At 34.5% G+C, this 17,741-nt stretch overlaps 1 long non-coding RNA gene across 1 annotated transcript; it reads right to left on the reverse strand.

The window, feature by feature from the left end:
- Window positions 1-3,149: 3,149 nt before the first annotated feature.
- Window positions 3,150-9,088, reverse strand: LOC128555664 (uncharacterized). Its single transcript, XR_008370252.1, has 2 exons — window positions 8,042-9,088; window positions 3,150-6,313 (listed from the first exon to the last, which is right to left on the reverse strand). It is a non-coding gene; the product is annotated as an uncharacterized LOC128555664 (long non-coding RNA).
- Between the last annotated feature and the right edge of the window lie 8,653 nt (window positions 9,089-17,741).

A 17,741-nucleotide genomic window follows, 5' to 3' on the forward strand; every position in this document is an offset into this window, starting at 1 on the left:
AGCCATATAAACTGTTTTTTTACCAGTAGGGTATTAAAAATTTGATTTTGGATGGGTGGGTAATATGTGTAGAGAGAAAGGGGTGCATGCAGACAAACAGATGTATGAACAGCATTTCTATGTTCCCCCTTCCGCTTCACAGCAGGGGAATAACTAATTTAAGTTGTATAAAAATGGCTATGTATAAAAAGGGGCATAATTTCATCAAAATGATAGCAATAATTAAGGAATCTATGTCCAAAACAAAGAGGGTCATATACTCAAGAGCCCTATCATCTTGTGAAGTTTGAAGGTTATAGGTCAAATGGTTCTCCAATTATTGATCGGAAACAGTTTTTGATGTTCTGGTCCCTGTGACCTTGACCTTTGATCAAGTGACCACAAAGTCAATAGGGGTCATCTAACTCGGCATGTCCAATCATACTATGAAGTTTCAACATTCTGGGTCAAGTGGTTCTCGAGTTATTGATCGGAAACGGTTTTCCATGTTCCGGCACTTGTGACATTGAGTGTCTCAAAAAACAATAGGTCATCTACTCCTTAAGCTATAACACAATATTAAGTCTGAAAGTTCTGTTCAGATGGTTCGCCAGTTATAGATCGGAAACAGTTTTCATGTTCTGGCCCTTGTGACCTCAACCTTTTATGAAGTGACCCCAATATATATGGGTCATCTACTCTGCATGTCCAATCATCCTATGAACTTTCAACATTCTTGGTCAAGTGGTTCTCAAATTATTGATTGGAAACGTTTTCCCATGTTCTGGCCCCTGTAACCTTGACCTTTAATCAAGTGACCCCAAAATCAATAGAGTCATCTACTCTGCCTGTCCAATCATCCTATGTGTAACAGACAGCGAGGGCAAAAACAAAAGTCCTCCCCCAGTGGGGGAGAGGGAGACAAAATTCTACTATATTGAGTAGAATTATATCAAATAATCTGTCAAACCACTGCCTTACCCTTGCATGATCGTAAGAGGCGACTAATAGGGTCTTAACACTTGGTTTTGCAGTAACTCTGTAATTCCAGCAGGTATGCAAATTTTGATTCCATACCTCATGTTTTTATTTCGATGTAAATGAGATGTGGAACCAAAATTTGTAGTCCTGTTTGGCGCCATATAACCTATACTGTGTTGGTGCACCATAAAACCCAAATAAATAAATAATCAAATAAAAATCAGGAAAATCTGGATTTACTAAAAAAAAAACATTCTATGCTTACTACACTGTCGAACTATAAGGGATGTGAATAGTGAATCACTTATGATGAGGAGGAAGATCTACTTGAAGTTTGATTCAAATTCATTATATAATAACAGAGATAGAGGGAAAGTGTATCAAAATTCTAACCTGAAATTCTAAGTAAAATGGGGGCATAACTCATGAAATATTGGTGCAAGAGTGATTGCCCTTGTGCCATATAATGCAGGTGTTGATGTGGAACAACTGATCTGAGTTTGGATCAAATCTCTTCCGTAATAACAGAGATGTGGTGAAAATGTGTCAAAAATAACTTCAAACTAGATACTTTTGTAGAAAAGCGCATTTATCCCCCAATGCATAGTAGTAATAGGCAAGAAGTCAATAGGGCACATATGAGCGAAAGTCAAAGAGAAGTGTGATGGTTGGCTGCAATAGGGATCCTCTACTCAGCATGTTCAATTATCCCACGTAGTTTCAACATTAAGTCCTAGTGTTAAGTTATTTATTGGAAACAGTTTTCTAGGTTCTGTGACCTTGACCTCTGATCGAGTGACGCCAAAATCAATGGGGGTCATCTACTCTGAACGTCCAATCATTCTATGAAGTTTCAATATTCAAGGTAAAGTGGTTCTCAAGTTATTGATGGGAAACAGTTTTCCAGACCCCTGTGACCTTGACCTTTGCTCACATGAGCCCTAAAAATGATACGGTCATCTACTCTAAATCCTATCATTCTATGAAGTTTGAAGGTTTTGTGTCAAATGGTTCTCAATTTATTGATCAGAACCCCTTTTTCATGTTCAGGTCTCTGTGACCTTGAACTTTAATCAAGTGACCCAAAAATCAAAAGGGGTCATTTGCTCTATATGTCCAATCATCCTATGAAGTTTAAACATTCTCGGTCAAGTGGTTTTCAAGTTATTGATTAGAAACGGTTTTCCATCTTCATGCCCCTGTGACACTGACCTTTGATCCAGTAACTTCAAAAATAATAGGGGTAATCCACTCTACAAGCTCTATCACCCTATAAGCCCTACTAAGTTAGAAGTTCTAGGTCAAATGGTTCTCCAGTTACTGACCGAAAATGAAGTGTGACAGACAGATGGCCCCTGTGACCTTGAACTTTGATGGAGTTGCCCCTAAAAACTACAGGGGTCATCTGCTACATAAGTCTTATCACCCTATTAAGTTTGAAGGTTCTGGGTAAAATGGTTCTCGAGATACTGATCGGAAATGGATTTCCATGTTGTGGTCCCTGTCACCTTAACCTTTAATAGAGTGATCCAAAAATCAAGAGGTCATCTACTCTGCATACATGTCCAATCATCCTATGAAGTTTCAACATCCTGGGTCAACTGGTACTCGAGTTACTGATTGGAAATGGTTTTCCATGTTAGGCCCCATGTGACCTTGACCTTTATCATAAATCTAAGTGTAAAGGGGGCATAATTCATGAATAACTGGTGCCAGAGTTAACAACCTTTTGTCATATGTGAGCGATGATGTGGAACACCTATTTAACATATATGAACAAATGTATTTAACAGAATGAGTCAAATCCGTTAAGTAATAACAGGTAGAGTTAAAGTGCATCAAAACTTTAATTAAAAAGGGGGATAATACACAAAATATTGGTGCAGAAGTTTTGGCCCTTCAGTAATATGATGTGGCTGAATGAGATATAACTAATGTTTGTGAAGAAAATCCATGAAGTATTAACAGATATAAAGTGAAAGTGCATCAAAACTTTTAACAAAGGTATGGATGCAGAACAGATGCGGACACAGGCGCTGGGTTGAGTTGGATAGCTGTCCATATACTTTGTACATAATAAGCTATTATCTGATGGAAGTACAAAATCATACATGAACTCCACTAATGCTACTGAGCTTGGATTGAAAGAAAGAACTGACTGACTGTGTAAATGCTGAATGGAAGACAACTTGAAACAATGCCCATAAAGATTTACTAAACAAGATACAAATCAAAACATGAATCTTTGAGAATACAAGACTTTGAGTAAACTTATTACACAAGTTTAAACAGGGTGTTCAGCATCTTCTGACAAAAATTTAGGGTGATTTTAAACAAAACTTTGGGCTAAAATTAGGAATTTGCTACTATTTCTTAGATATTTTTGGGATAAAATTAAGACTGTTTACTAAAATATAGACATTCAATCTCTCTTATCCAGTCACAGCTAATAACAGACTGAACCACTGGTCAGTTGTCTATAAACTGGATAAAACTGCTTGCAGCGAATAAGAAGACCTATAAAACAACATTTAAACATATTAAGCATGAAGTACTAATCAAACTCCAATAGTATGTTGAAAAACAAATATTAAGAGGGGAAAATAGGGCATTTTTATAAATTTCCTTTGATTTTTCTTTTTTTTTTTTTTTTTTTTTTTTAGAAATTTTAGGAACACTGGTAAGCCTTAAGTTATTATTTCGCTAGTGGTTCATCACGTTCAGAAATCATAAAGAAATGTTTCAACAACTATTAAAAATCTGTTTCCTGAGCCATTCACACCAGCTCAAAAGCCACAATAGCATAGTATATGCAATGGAATGGAAGTTATCAGCTATCACTACTGGTCCACTAGGTCAATATGTATGCAAAAAAATATATGTAACAACACAAAATTGAATAACCATCAAAGGCTTCAATATATCTATATGGAAAGCAACAAATGGATGTAAGTACCCAGAGTACAAACAAGAGCTGTCACAGGAGACAGTGCGCTTGACTATTTCGATGCTGGATAGTGAAACTGGGCACATCTAAGGAAAAAATGGAGCTGTCACAGGAGTGTTTAATGACTAATGGTGGATGAATATTGCACAACAGCTTGAGTTGTGTTAAAAATATTAAGTTATAAGAGAGGTACAGATAAAGTGTACCAAAACTAGCTAGGGCTGTAACGATACATTCGAATATTCCATTTAATCGAATACAGTTTTGTCCAAATTGTATTCGTTATTTTCTATGTCCTGAACCAAATATTTACGAATATAAATAAAAACTGCATAATCCATACTAAAATTACTTGAATTTACCTACAACACAAGAAAGCTACCAAAATGCTTGCGTTTCATAGCGCATTTCGCATTAATTTTCTTCGTATTACCCCCACCCACAACAGTAGACAAATATTTTCACGACAATTATTTGATAAGTCTCATAGGGCCAATATTTGATGTTGGTTTACTATTTATAAAATGATTTTAATAATTTTCTGGGTTTGAAATGGGATTGAATTCGTAATTTTATATAATTTTAAAATAATTTTGAAATAGGGGATCATCTTGCCAAATACACATCGTCAGTTTTTGGTCGTCTCTAGTCGTTTTTTTGCCAAACAGTTGACAGTTTAAGTCATTTGAATCCAAAGTTCTATAAGCTTACAAAGTTACATGCTAACTGTGTGTTTTTTGTTTTACTTTTGAACAGTATTAGTTCACAATCACAGTGTTTTGAGTACCAAGTAAGTACTAGAATCTTGTCAGCAGACTGTAATCTATTGTTGGCAAAAGCCACATACTGTTCGGTGACCTTTTTATATAGAATTCGTATTCATGAATAAAATACTTGTATTCGTGATACGTATCATATTCGCCCCTTAGTGTATTCGTTACAGCCCTAACCAAAACACTATATAAGTATATACTAAGCAGAAAGGGGGCATAATTCATAAAATATTGGTGGAAGAGTTATGCATCTTGTGTCATATAATGTGGAACAACTACTTCAAGTTTGAATAAAATGCATTTCATAATAACTTGAGATATAGTGAAAATACATCAAAATTAATCTTATATTCTAAGTACAAGGGGCATAATTCATGAAAAATTGGTGCCAGAGTTATGCACCTTGTGTCACAAATGATGTGGGTGATAAGGTGGAACAATATTTTATGTTTGAATCAAACCCATTTAGTAATAATTGAGATACAGTGAAAGTGTACCAAACTTTAACCTGAAATTCTAATTCTAAGTAAAGAGGGGGGTAATTCATGAAATGTTGGTGCAAGAGTTATGTCCCTTGTGTCATATGATGTGGGTGATGATGTTGAACAACAATTTTAAGTTTGAATCAAATCCATTTAGTAATAACTGAGATACAGTGGAAGTGCATCAAAACTTTAACATGAAATTCAAGGTAAAAAGGGGGGATAATTCATTAAATATTGGTACCAGAGTTATGTGCCTTGTGTCATATCATGTGGGAGATGATGTGGAACAACTACTTTCAGTCTGAATCCAGTCGATTTAGGAATAATTGAGATAGAGTGAAAAGTGCATAAAAACTTGAACCTGAAATACTAAGTAAAAATGGGGGATAATTAATGAAATATTGGTGTGAGAGTTTTGGCCCTTGTGCCATATGATGTGGGTGATGATGGGGAATAACTATTTTAAGTTTAAAGCAAATTCATCAAGTAATTACAGAGATATGGAGAAAAAAGAGAAAGTGTAAAAAATTTGATTAGGTGGGGACCCGAAAAGACACCGACATCAGGGTGAGTAGAACAGCTGTCCATATACTTCGTATAGGCAAGCTAAAAATTAGCTTTTTTACAGTGTTTTTTTTTAAAGCGATACAACAGATTTTAATCATGCTTGATCACGTAAGGGCTATTTTTCTAGTAAAAATTTAATTAATTCAATTGGAGAAAATGTACACAATTCTACTTCACCAAATCAGAAATATTGCTAAATGCAACTATTATTCGCTGTCCTTAATTAGCTTCCTATCTCCTCATCTAAAAACAGGTCTTCAATTGCCATGCAGATTCCTCATTTTTTTTAATAATATAATACTTCAAACGATATGCCTCGGCAACTGTAGTCCAACCTGCAGACATCTCTCCGTTAGTATAATACAGAATAGTGTTGGATCAAATTCACATTGTGAACGACAGCTGTAGATTCAGTAGCAGAACCAAAAGAAAGTTGTTCAACACAGTAACAACTGCAGTTTTTAATGTTCAACAATTTAACAGTAACTGTTGCAGTTCACACTGACTTTTCACTATTGCACTTTTCCCCCATGGTAATGCGTATAGCTAAATGTTCAGCCTCTGATACCGCCAAGGATAGTCTGCAAATATAAAAGGGAACAACAAATTATGAAAAAATTCTTGCAGAAACCATTCGCACATGCGACATTTATTGACTACTTAACTTTTTAAGGTACAGTAGTTCTGCATGCTTGGATCGAAAGATTTTTTACGCTGTAGAATTTTAATCTTTCTCTTACACCGAAACTGGAATGCATGTCTTGTAAAGCATGGATCCATCCAGACCAGCTTGCGCATCCGTGGAGTCTGACCAGGATACATACTGTTTGCTAATGGTTTCTCTAATTGCAATAGGGTTTGAAAGCGTACATTATGGATCCTGACTAGACTGCGGGCTGGTCTGGATCCATGCTGGTCGCAAAGCCACTATGTTGGTTTTCTCATGGCACGGCTCATATATCTGTTGGGTCTGACATCACGCTGTAAAAATAACTTTTGACCAAATGAAACTAATGAACAATCAATTTTTCACATTCAACTCATCTCACTGACTGTCGTACATTTTGTTGTTCCATTCACAGGACAGTACAACACAAACAAATTAACGTAACCCTTATCATGCTGGACACGACTGAGCCAGTGTAGATCAAGATCTGCACTGTTCGCCATTCAGTCAGTATCTTTTTGGTAAGCACCCATTTTAAAGAGTTAATGGTACTATCCAAATTGAAAGATGGACAGGTTCATTGTATAAACTTAGCAGGGTAAGGATTAAAATCCAAGTACAGAAATGATGACTTAGAGATATCTGTTTGCTTACATTTAACTTAGTGTTCATATTCTTTGACACTGTTGAAACAAAGAGGAATAATTCGAAACAGTCTGAACTGTTCTCCTTCAGTGAATGTTTTTTAAATTGTGAAGGAGTAATTTCAAAACTGCAATGTAGCCAAATCTTGGCATCGGCTGTATACATGTAGACAGCAAATACAACCACGTACCTTGTCAAGTGATGTGGGTGGTAATGCGCAATGGAACGACTATTTTACATTTTGTATGTTTGAGTCAAATAGGACGTCACCTTAGTGCAAAAAGTGAATAAGTGCTTCTTTAAATCAATGCAGTTATCCACTTCTTGCACTGAGGTGACGAGGAGTACTCTTATCAAGGAATTCAGTGAAAACTGATTGAGCAAAACTTTTACCTGAAATTCTAAGTACATGTATTAAGAGGGCATTAAATCTATGAAACGGTGCAAGAGTTATGAACTCTGTGTCATCTGATGTGACTGATGATGTGGAACGACTATTTTAATTTTGAAGCCAAATCCATCATGTTATAACAGAGATAAAGTGAAAGCGCATAAAAACTTGAACAAAGGTGCAGATGCCAACACTGCACTGAGTAGGATAGCTCTCCATACACGTTGTATATTCAAGTTGAAAATCCTTCAAGGGAGGTGAAATGCAAAGCAGACACGATTTTGTGACACATAAATGGGCAGATAACTGGACCAAAAGCAACATATATGTCTCTCCCAAAAGTTTATCAGATCTTAAGTTACTGGTACTGTTTTGAAATTTGAGTAGCCTTATTAAGTTACATGTGTATTACCTTATACTTTGTACATGTATATTCAAATTGAAAAATCCTTCAAGGGAAGTAAAATGCAGAGCAGACATGATTTGGTGACAAATAAATGGGCAGATAACTGACCAAAAAGCAACATGTCTCTCCTAAAATTTTATCAAATCTCTAGCTAGTTTTGAAATTTGAGTAGCTTAATATTGAGTTCCAGTGTGTGTTACCTTAGCTGCATTACGAATATGATTGTCTCTGATTACAGCAGATTTATCTTGTTTAGCATTATCAGCAGCCAGTCTTGCAAGTCTCTTGAGAAACATCTCATAGTTCAGCCATGCCTACAAATAAATACACAGTATGATACATAATCCAAATTTATTGTTTAAATAAGATCTTGATGTTTATGGTCTTTATTTAAGGTAGTGGATCTGTAATGACAATCGTTAAGTTCCGTTTAATTGTTTTCTCCGTATATGATTTCGGCATTTTCCAGCTGATATCGAAGTTATTGCTGATATGAATTACATTTATGGCCAAAGAATGCCAAAAATCACACTGAAATTGCCAAAAAAAACTATTAAGGGTCCACTACCTTAAGCAACATAATTTTTTAAAGAAATTTATGTGAATGTACATATAGGAAAAAATCCCACTGTTCAACTGACTGTTGACTTAAACAAAGGCTGATAAATATCCCTCCTTAGATTATCTTTTATCCCTTTTGCAGTGAGCTAGTCACAGTTGTCAAAATTGCAGTCTGATGTGCAATGCTACAACAGGGTTCATACAGACAAGGCCAAGTCAAATTCAAGGACTTTTCAAGCACTAGTCTTATAGTTTTCAAGGACTTATTTATAAATAATACTTACACAGATTTGTAAATTCTAGCCGCCATTTTAGTCAGGGGAGACAACGCTAACAGAATGTACATAACATTCGTACCCAAACTTTGCGTTCATCCCGAACACTTTCGACCTTTTTTATTACGGCGTTTTCGTAGCTCTGCCCATTGCTCGAAACTTGCTGATTTTATTCTAAAAGATTTACTTTTGATTTTCAGGGAGATTTTAATTGCCTAGCATATGAGAAAATAAGAAATTCAAGTACTTTTCAAGGTCTTTGGGCAATTTTCAAGCACTTTTCAAGACAAGTTTTGTTTTCAAGGACTTTTCAAGACTGTCCTTCATTTTCAAGTACTTTTTAAGCCTGTGCGAACCCTGTACATGTGTCAGTGTGTGTACTCTGATTTTAAAAGTCCATTAAAACTTTGGCAAACTCCAAAATCAAACATTAGCCCGACTTGAAGATGCAAAATACCTTGGTGCCGACATCAGTCATGACCATAGCTTAAATACATATAGGTATGTATCAAGCTCTTATCTAAACCAATTGCACTCTTTTACATTTATTCAAAGAATTATAATTACAGATTCTGAAAATATCTGAACTATAAAATAATGTTAAATAGTTCAAACAGAAGCATACGAAAAACACTGGGGTGAGATTAAAACTCGCACAGAATCCCCAAACTGGGCACGGGGCCTGTACGAAGCATTTTGAACCATCAACTGTGGTAGGACACCCGCAAACTCCCATTAAATTTCTCCATTATTCCGCATCGTTTAACATGTTGACTTTAATATATATATATTTTTTTACTATATAAGTCTACTGTTAATTCATAAAGGTATCACTCATAATTACATATTCAAAAAAGATATTCTACATATTTGTATTTTCTATAATCATTACTTTAAATTTATTACTGTTTTGATAAGTGTACAACTGACTTGATCAAGTAAATTGACCATACTAATGATAACAATGATAAAAGACATATAACTTTCATTGTAAGTACTGTTATCTGCCTATTGAAGAAGACATTAACCCCTTTTGTTACTCGTGATAAGGTCTTATTGGCAGCACCATGACATGAATTCCCAGGAGTATCATTTGTGATTTAATCAGTTAATAAAATATGGGGAGTCGTTCGGATGCGAATAATTAAAATACTCGTGATCAACACTCGTGATTTCATTATTACGCATCGTAACTTCTGCCTGTATGTTATTAACTGATAATATGTAAGAACAGATGTATTATTCCTTAAAGAAAATGCCTATAGTATTAGTTAAACTGAATGATGTTATCGTTTCTGACAAAAACAGTTTGCCTGAAACTAGGTAGTTTGTTATTAGCACGCGAAATGGTAACTGGCTATGTAGCATGTTTCGAAGACTCATCTAAATATTTAAATTGTGAGATAATGAGTTAGGACAATTTTTTAAATTGTTAAAATGAATGACTTAATTCTTATACGTCTAAAGCAAAAGGTTTTTTCAACATGTTGTGAATTGGTACTGGCTCTGTTGAATGCATTCCGAAAGTTAAATATAATTTTGAAAACAAACTTGTGATTGAATTGAAATAATTAATCATTTTCAACTGAATGACATAATTTAAAAAAAGGTTCAATAACCAACTACCTTCCAGAAGGCAGTTTATTATTCGCTTAGGAATTGGCGCTTGGCTCGTGAATGTGTATGTGTGTGTGTATGTGTTTGTGGTGTGCACGTCTGCGTGCTGTGGGTTTCGTTTTGGGGAGGCTGCGTTTTTGGTACGTGGCACTCCCTGTTTGATATTTGTCTTTGTTTATTTTTTCACGAAATGGCAACAGTTACTGGCTCTATTGATGTTCATGAAGACTGGTAAATACATTGAAAATGTTGAATATTAAAATTTTAGAGCAAATGAAATATAATGCAATTATCATTTTTGACAAAAAAAAAGAAGTAATTTCCTAATAAATGTCGAATTATCAACTGCAAACCAGTAGGCAGCTGGTTATTCACATGCAAATTGGCAACTGGCTCTCTTGAATGTATTTTTCAAGACTCGTCTATACATTAAGTGTTAAATACTGATATCGGGCAGCAAATTTAAAACTTATGATTTTGTCTAATCATAATATTTCTTGATGTTTTTTTCAAAATTTGAATAACTAGCTACATTCCAGTAAGAAGTTGTATATTCATGCGAAAATGAAAACCATACACCTCCAAACTGATAAATTTGCTAGACTGTATTTTATTTTGAGTTTAAAATGTAGTAGAAGTTTCCAATCAATTTTGAATAACCAACTGGCATCTAGTATGTAGTTGGTTATTCGAATGTTCAACTACCAACTACCGACTGCCTACTAGCTTTACTGTCATCCAATAATACATTAAAAAATAAAATATTGGTATATGAAGTAATAAATAAGTAGTTTTATGTTTTGTATTCTGAATGGCATGGTGGTGTAGTGGTTACACGACCGTATATTTTTTGTAACAGTTTCTGTTATGGACAGGAATAGGTTCAAACCCAGACGACGAAGGTTATTTTTTTTTCAATTATTTTGTTTTTATCATTTTTCTTTATTTATTATTTGGTTTGATTGATTGATTTATTGGATTATCTTTCTAATGTAATCAGTTGCAATTGAGTATTTTATTAGTTGTGTAGTATTAAAGTCAACATGGTACATAATGTAATTACAATATCTAACAACAGTTACAAAGGATAAGGACATTCATGCTGTAGGAGTGCAGTTCCTGTGCTCTAGTCACTGCACTATTCCCGCTCTTACTTTTCCTTCACATTTCACAATAGTTATAAATGCTATTATTGTCACAACCCTTACCTATTTTACTGTGTTTGAAACAAAACATTATCCCGGGTGAACTATAATACCTTACTAGTAAATCTTTTAGATTGACTGAAAACTGTATCAACATTTTTTTTGCTCTTTGGCAATTCTAAAATATCATAAATAAGTGAATGAAGTACTGCGATGCAATACAAAGTCCCCTACTGGAAGGCACCAAATTTTCTCTACTGCAGAACAACATAATGATTTGACATCTGCCAAAGATGTATAAACAATATTGTACTATACAATAAATATGTAATAACAAACACTTGGATGAATATTTGCATATGTCACAGGGTGAGAAATATGTGCAGCCAGATCGAGACTCAAACCCGGGGCCTCGGAATACCGTTCCGATGCTCTACCGACTGAGCTACCCGGCCGCCTCGCCTTAATATTTTCTCTCCGTTTTAATACTCAAGTTCTATACCGTGACATAGTTCCCCAAAATATTTTCTCTCCGTTTTAATATCCAAGTTCTATACCGTGACATATTTCAACACCATTTTGAAATTCGTCCTCGAATTTCAGCGGGTGCTTTATATATCAGCAATTACAGGCGTCAGAGACTACCCGGTGTAATGTCGTTACGGTCCCATGATGGGCGCCAAATGTCACAGGGTGAGAAAAATTTGCAGCCAGACCGGGACTCGAACCCATGGCCTCGGAATACCGTTCCGATGCTCTACCGACTAAGCTACCCGGCCGCCTCGCCTACACAATTTCTCCCCGTTTTAATATTAAAGTTCTAAACCGTGACATAAAAAAAGCTACAGTTGTTGTTTCACAACATCTATAGATATAAACAAGCGTACTAGAATGTCTTAATATATGCACGCACATCATAGCAATTTCCTTCACACTAGTACCTGTAATTTCATAAGGAATTTTGGCCAATTATAAAAAAGTTATAATTTAAGTTATTTATAGTAACAACAAAGGGAAGTTAATCCTAAAACAGACATTTATATAATATAAGTCCACATAAAACTCTTTGTCAGGTAGAGATAGCTCAAAATACACCTAATTTGATGAAACATGCATGTTGTACCACAGAAAAATGGTCTTGATTTTTCCTAACGGCCAGTAATTAAAAAGTAACAATATAACATATTTATAGTAATAACAAAGGGAAGTTATTCTAAAAACAAGTGTGACTTATGGTGGTGAACATTTGTGCCAAGTTAAATTAAAATCCCTCCATGCATGAAGAATAATAGATCCGTATAAAGTCATTCTTGAACTTGACCTTTGACCTCTGTGACCTTGACCTTTCAACACAGGACCCTTTTTTTGCGCATGACATGTTATCTCATGCAGAGGAACATTTACGCCATTAAAATTGTAATCCCTTTATGGATAGCAGAATTCTGGACCGGACCGGAAAAGACCTATTGACCTTTGACCTCCAATTGTAACGTTTGACCTTTAAGTCAGGAGACTGGGTTTTACGCATGACATATTGTCATAGGGAACATTTGTGTCAAGTAATATCAAAATACTTTCATGGATGGCAGAGTTAGGGACCGGACATTGAAAAAGCCCAGTTGACTTTTGAACTCAAATTATGACCTCGACCTTTAAGTTAGTGTTGTGGGTATTGTCCATGACACATTGCCATATCACGGGGAACATTTACTCCAAATAATATTTCAATCCCTTCATAGAGTTATGGACTGGACATGAAATAGACCCTGTTCATGCCAGGTTAACATTTGACTGCCAAGTGTGAACTTGACCTTTGAGCTAGGGGTCTTGAAGTTCCGCATGACACTCTTATTATGAAATACATTTGTGCCAAGTAATATTAAATCCCTGAATGAATGACAGAGTTATGGACGGGACACGAAATTGCGGACGGACGGAATGACGGACGAATAGAATAACGGAATGATGGACGGACGGAAAGCGCATTCCTATAGTCACCGAAACTGGTTTTCAACTAGTAGGGGACTAATGAAATCCTGCTCTTCAAAATTTGACTTTTACAAAATTGGCCGTAAAACGGATCTCGGCCGTTTTGGAACAATCAAGGTTCCGTGGGCTTGACATGTACGTAAATGAAAAAAAAAGTCTGTTTACAAGACGGATTGAGGGAACCAACCAGTTATTTGAATTATGTCAATTCTGCGTAAAACAATCCACTGCCTCAGATTCAAAATAGAAAAATCTTTGAATTGTATCTTTTCAGTTTTCGATTCCGAAAAAAAGTGGCAAATCGGTCTACCGTTTGTGGGCCCATCTTAGAATCTAGAAATGCGAAACATTCTTCTGTTACTTCCCAGTTATCAATGTCCCGAATTTTACTTATTATTAGGATCTACTTTTCAGATTATATCATCTGCAACAACGTTTTTGTTCTCTGGGAACCCATTGTAACTCTTATTCTTTATTATGTTTAAAACAAAGATCGAAAAATAAATTAACGCAAGGGTCTGTAACTCAATGTTGGAACTACCAACCGCAATTTTGGGAGTCGGAGAACCATTTGACAGCTTGATTGTTAAATAGTTTTCCATAAGTCTTGAATGCTAGATAAGCCTTAATTTCTCTGAACGTGCAACTTTTTGCCGTCTCTTCTATAGATATAGATCCGCGAAAAATATTGACTGGCAAGTTTACGACGAAGGCTCAAAAAGCAAAATCAGAAGCATCAAAATAGACTAATGTTTGTGTAGGTTTGTATTGCGCAATTATCCTGCGACTGATTTTGTCAATATTATCAGGCCAAAATTGTAGCTCTGAAATGCACGGATTGTCGGCTTTTAATCTGAAAAAAGAATTCCAAGACTTGCTTTGTACTATTTCCTTATTTAAAAATGTTGTCGTATGCCTTGCAATATTTTCGATTATCGGCATCAAAGAGATAATTTTACCAGTACAAACAGCTAATTTTCTTGCTGAGACATGGGGTAAAGTTTCAATACTGCTAGGCAGATTTTTAGATATTTAGATCCTTGGTTCGTCTTGAAGGAATAGCCAAAGAAAACTGCTTACTCTCCCATATCAATCCGATCCATCCGAGAACATTAACGGGAATCCAAATGGATTTATCATTTTTTATGGCAAAACCGGCTTGAATTAAAATCTCTTTGACAAATGAAGAATCACGCAGTGTATTGTTGAAATCCCGATATTTACCCTAGCCGTCGTCCAGAAACATAGTGAGCTTTATTGTGTTAAACCTCCAAAATTTTACTAGCTCCATAAAAGTCGTTTTGTAAAACGAGGCTAAACTAAATCCGGATGGTTCCACTGTGAATCAAAAATTTTGAGCTGGAAAAATATCAAGGTGATAGTAACCAATAGAAAGGACAAACTTGAAACAAAAGCTGTCTTTTTTAAATAATCCAACGCTACATTTCAATCTTCAAACGAAAATGTTTCCTTCCAATGATAATAATAATAATTATTATTATTTTGATATTATATAGATGATAATAACTATTACTTTAATGTTATAGTAATGATTATAATAAAAATAATCATACTTATTATTACTGTTATTATTATTATTATATTACATATAGGATGATAAAAGATACAGTAATAATACTGAAAATAATAATGATCATAAAACACAAGTATAGTGAAAACGTCTTTGATCTGACAAACAATATTATAATATAAAATTAATGTGTCCCATCTATACTCAATTTTCGTTTTCAGTATGTTGCCAAAAGTGACTTTTTTCATGCTTTGCTTTGTAACTTTGAAATGTACATTCTGTTTTCAATTTTAGACAAATGTTATTTACAGTACTCTGCAAGCTTTAAATGAGTGAAAGTTACATTTTTCTGAAATATCACAATTATCCAGACATAATTTGAAAAAATAAAAACTTGCGTATTTCTGTAAGTAAGTTTCTCATTATTTCATTATTGTGAAAATAAGTTTCTGATTATTTTATTATTGTGTTTGATCAACAATATTTTTCTTTACAGTCATAGAAATGCAAAAATACAAAACAAAAAACAAAAAAAAAAAAAAAACCCAAAAAAAACCAGCATAACTTTAAATGTTATCAATATTCATTATTTTAAAATAAATTACATTGTTTCCCCTTCTCACTAATTCATACACTTGTAAAGTAGACTGACTCTCCAGTAAACAATGACCCTTGTTTATTGGAACCATACTGTGATGGTCATTAGCCCCCAACTGTGCTGACGAAGACAGAATTCCCTTGGCCTACTGCCAAAGTCTAGGCCTTTAAATTATTTAGTAAATAGGTATAAAGAGTATAAAGGAATCATATAAAACGACGCAACAGCACATCCTGTAATTGTTGGATTTTAATTTTTCTAGGAATGTTTTTCCAAAGTTTGCATATACTTTGTTGCAAAATCTTTTCACATGGGGTAAAATAGCATTTAGACACGAAATTATACGATTAAATAAATTAGTAGTGGTACATGTATAAGAGGTTAAATTACTATGAAACGAGCTTAATGTGACTCTATATGCAATGTTGGAATCCAACATAATCTTGCTGATCATATATGCGAACTTTGAATATACAAACTTCTGGGATGTGATTAGTGGTCTAATCCTATTCATTAGAAGGACTTAAGGTGTAAGTTTAAGTATTATAAATGTTCTTATGTAAAACGTAATATAATGTAGGCGTTAAACGACGATGACATCATAGACCACTTAGTATACTAGACTAAAGCATTCATAGAGAATTCTTCTGATGATTCCTTTCGTAGATGTCTTCAACTCAGGTTTACAGGGAAGTATGTATTAATTCATTAGATTTATCAATTTTAATAGGATAATCTGCACTATAAAATAGTTCAGGTTTTTAAGCTGTTAATGCATTAGAAACAGCATTCTAAAATTGCACCATGTAATAAACTGTTTTTCTATTGGTTTTGAGTTCTGACCAGTGTCGGGGCATTAAGCTGATCTTACACACTCAAACAGATAACAAGGGTATATTAATACGTATAATTATGCTATTTGACTATGGAAGTGATAGATTATCAGACTATTTCTATTTTAAATCGAACATACTGCGCCATTAAACAGGAATTTGCTCACTTAACATTGTTATTTAGTCAATTTCGTCATTTTTTGATATTTATGGATATTTTTCATTTTTAGCTTAATGAATTTCCATCTTTTTTTCATAAAAGTGATTGATCTGCTAGAATAAACATTACCTTTACAAAATATATCAATTTTACAATCATAACATATGTTTCAAAGACGTTGTTACCTGTAATTTTTCAGCAGCTTTAGTTCCTTATTTTCTCTTTAGCCGCCATATTTATGACGTCATAACATTTTCCAGTCGCGTGTCTGGAAAGAGATACATGGGAAATTACGATAACTCACTTCAATCTACAATGTGGTATAGGTCTCTATACTTCTCAATATTTTTCTCACGGCGGCCCATATTCCAACAAATTGACATGCACTACCGCGTGTTTTAGCCGTGATGGAATGATACACTATTTCATTTGGTTTATATCAATATTTGGTCAATACCTGGCTGAGAAATCTCTATAGAGTAAGTTGATATGTATGTTTTGTTTACTATGAACTTGGTAATATCGCTGGAGCAGTTGGTAGAACGAAATGATGACAAACCGTTCAAGTTCAGAATACGACCGCATATTTTCTCTAGTATATATTATCTTTATCTCAAAATAGTGAAGATTTTTTTTTTAAAAAAGGGGTGGGGGGGGGGGGGGGAATATTTTATATTTTTTGATAATGATAATGATATTTGACTTATTTTTTATTGTATCTATATTTTTAATATATTTTGCTACTTTTATTTCTATTAATTTCATATCACATAATTTCAACTTCACGTGCTGTATGTATTAACGACCCTTCAACTGAAGAATAGCTCGATGATCACCGGTGTTGGGTGCTAACTCTAACTCTCAGTATTTCTGTTCAACTGATAGTACTTGGTAAATACGTAAAAAGCGCCAATAAAAAAATAAACAAACAAAATAAAAACAATGCGAACTTACCAAGGCTCGAACCTCGAAAAGCAGGTTTGTTACACAAACGCCATACCCTTTGGGTCATGCATTCGTTTACATCCATCGGTAACTTATACCTATAAGTATGCATTACATATATATCTTCCTATTTCTTTGGCGAATCAACTATCATGCATAAATTGGTCAAGGCTCAAAAAACGTGGTCGACCTATACAGTACACGACCATGTGGTATTATATTAGATACAGATTTCATTATCCTGAG

This window comes from Mercenaria mercenaria, chromosome 3 (assembly GCF_021730395.1).
Source record: "Mercenaria mercenaria strain notata chromosome 3, MADL_Memer_1, whole genome shotgun sequence".
In the NCBI taxonomy this organism is placed as follows: Eukaryota; Metazoa; Mollusca; class Bivalvia; order Venerida; family Veneridae; genus Mercenaria; species Mercenaria mercenaria.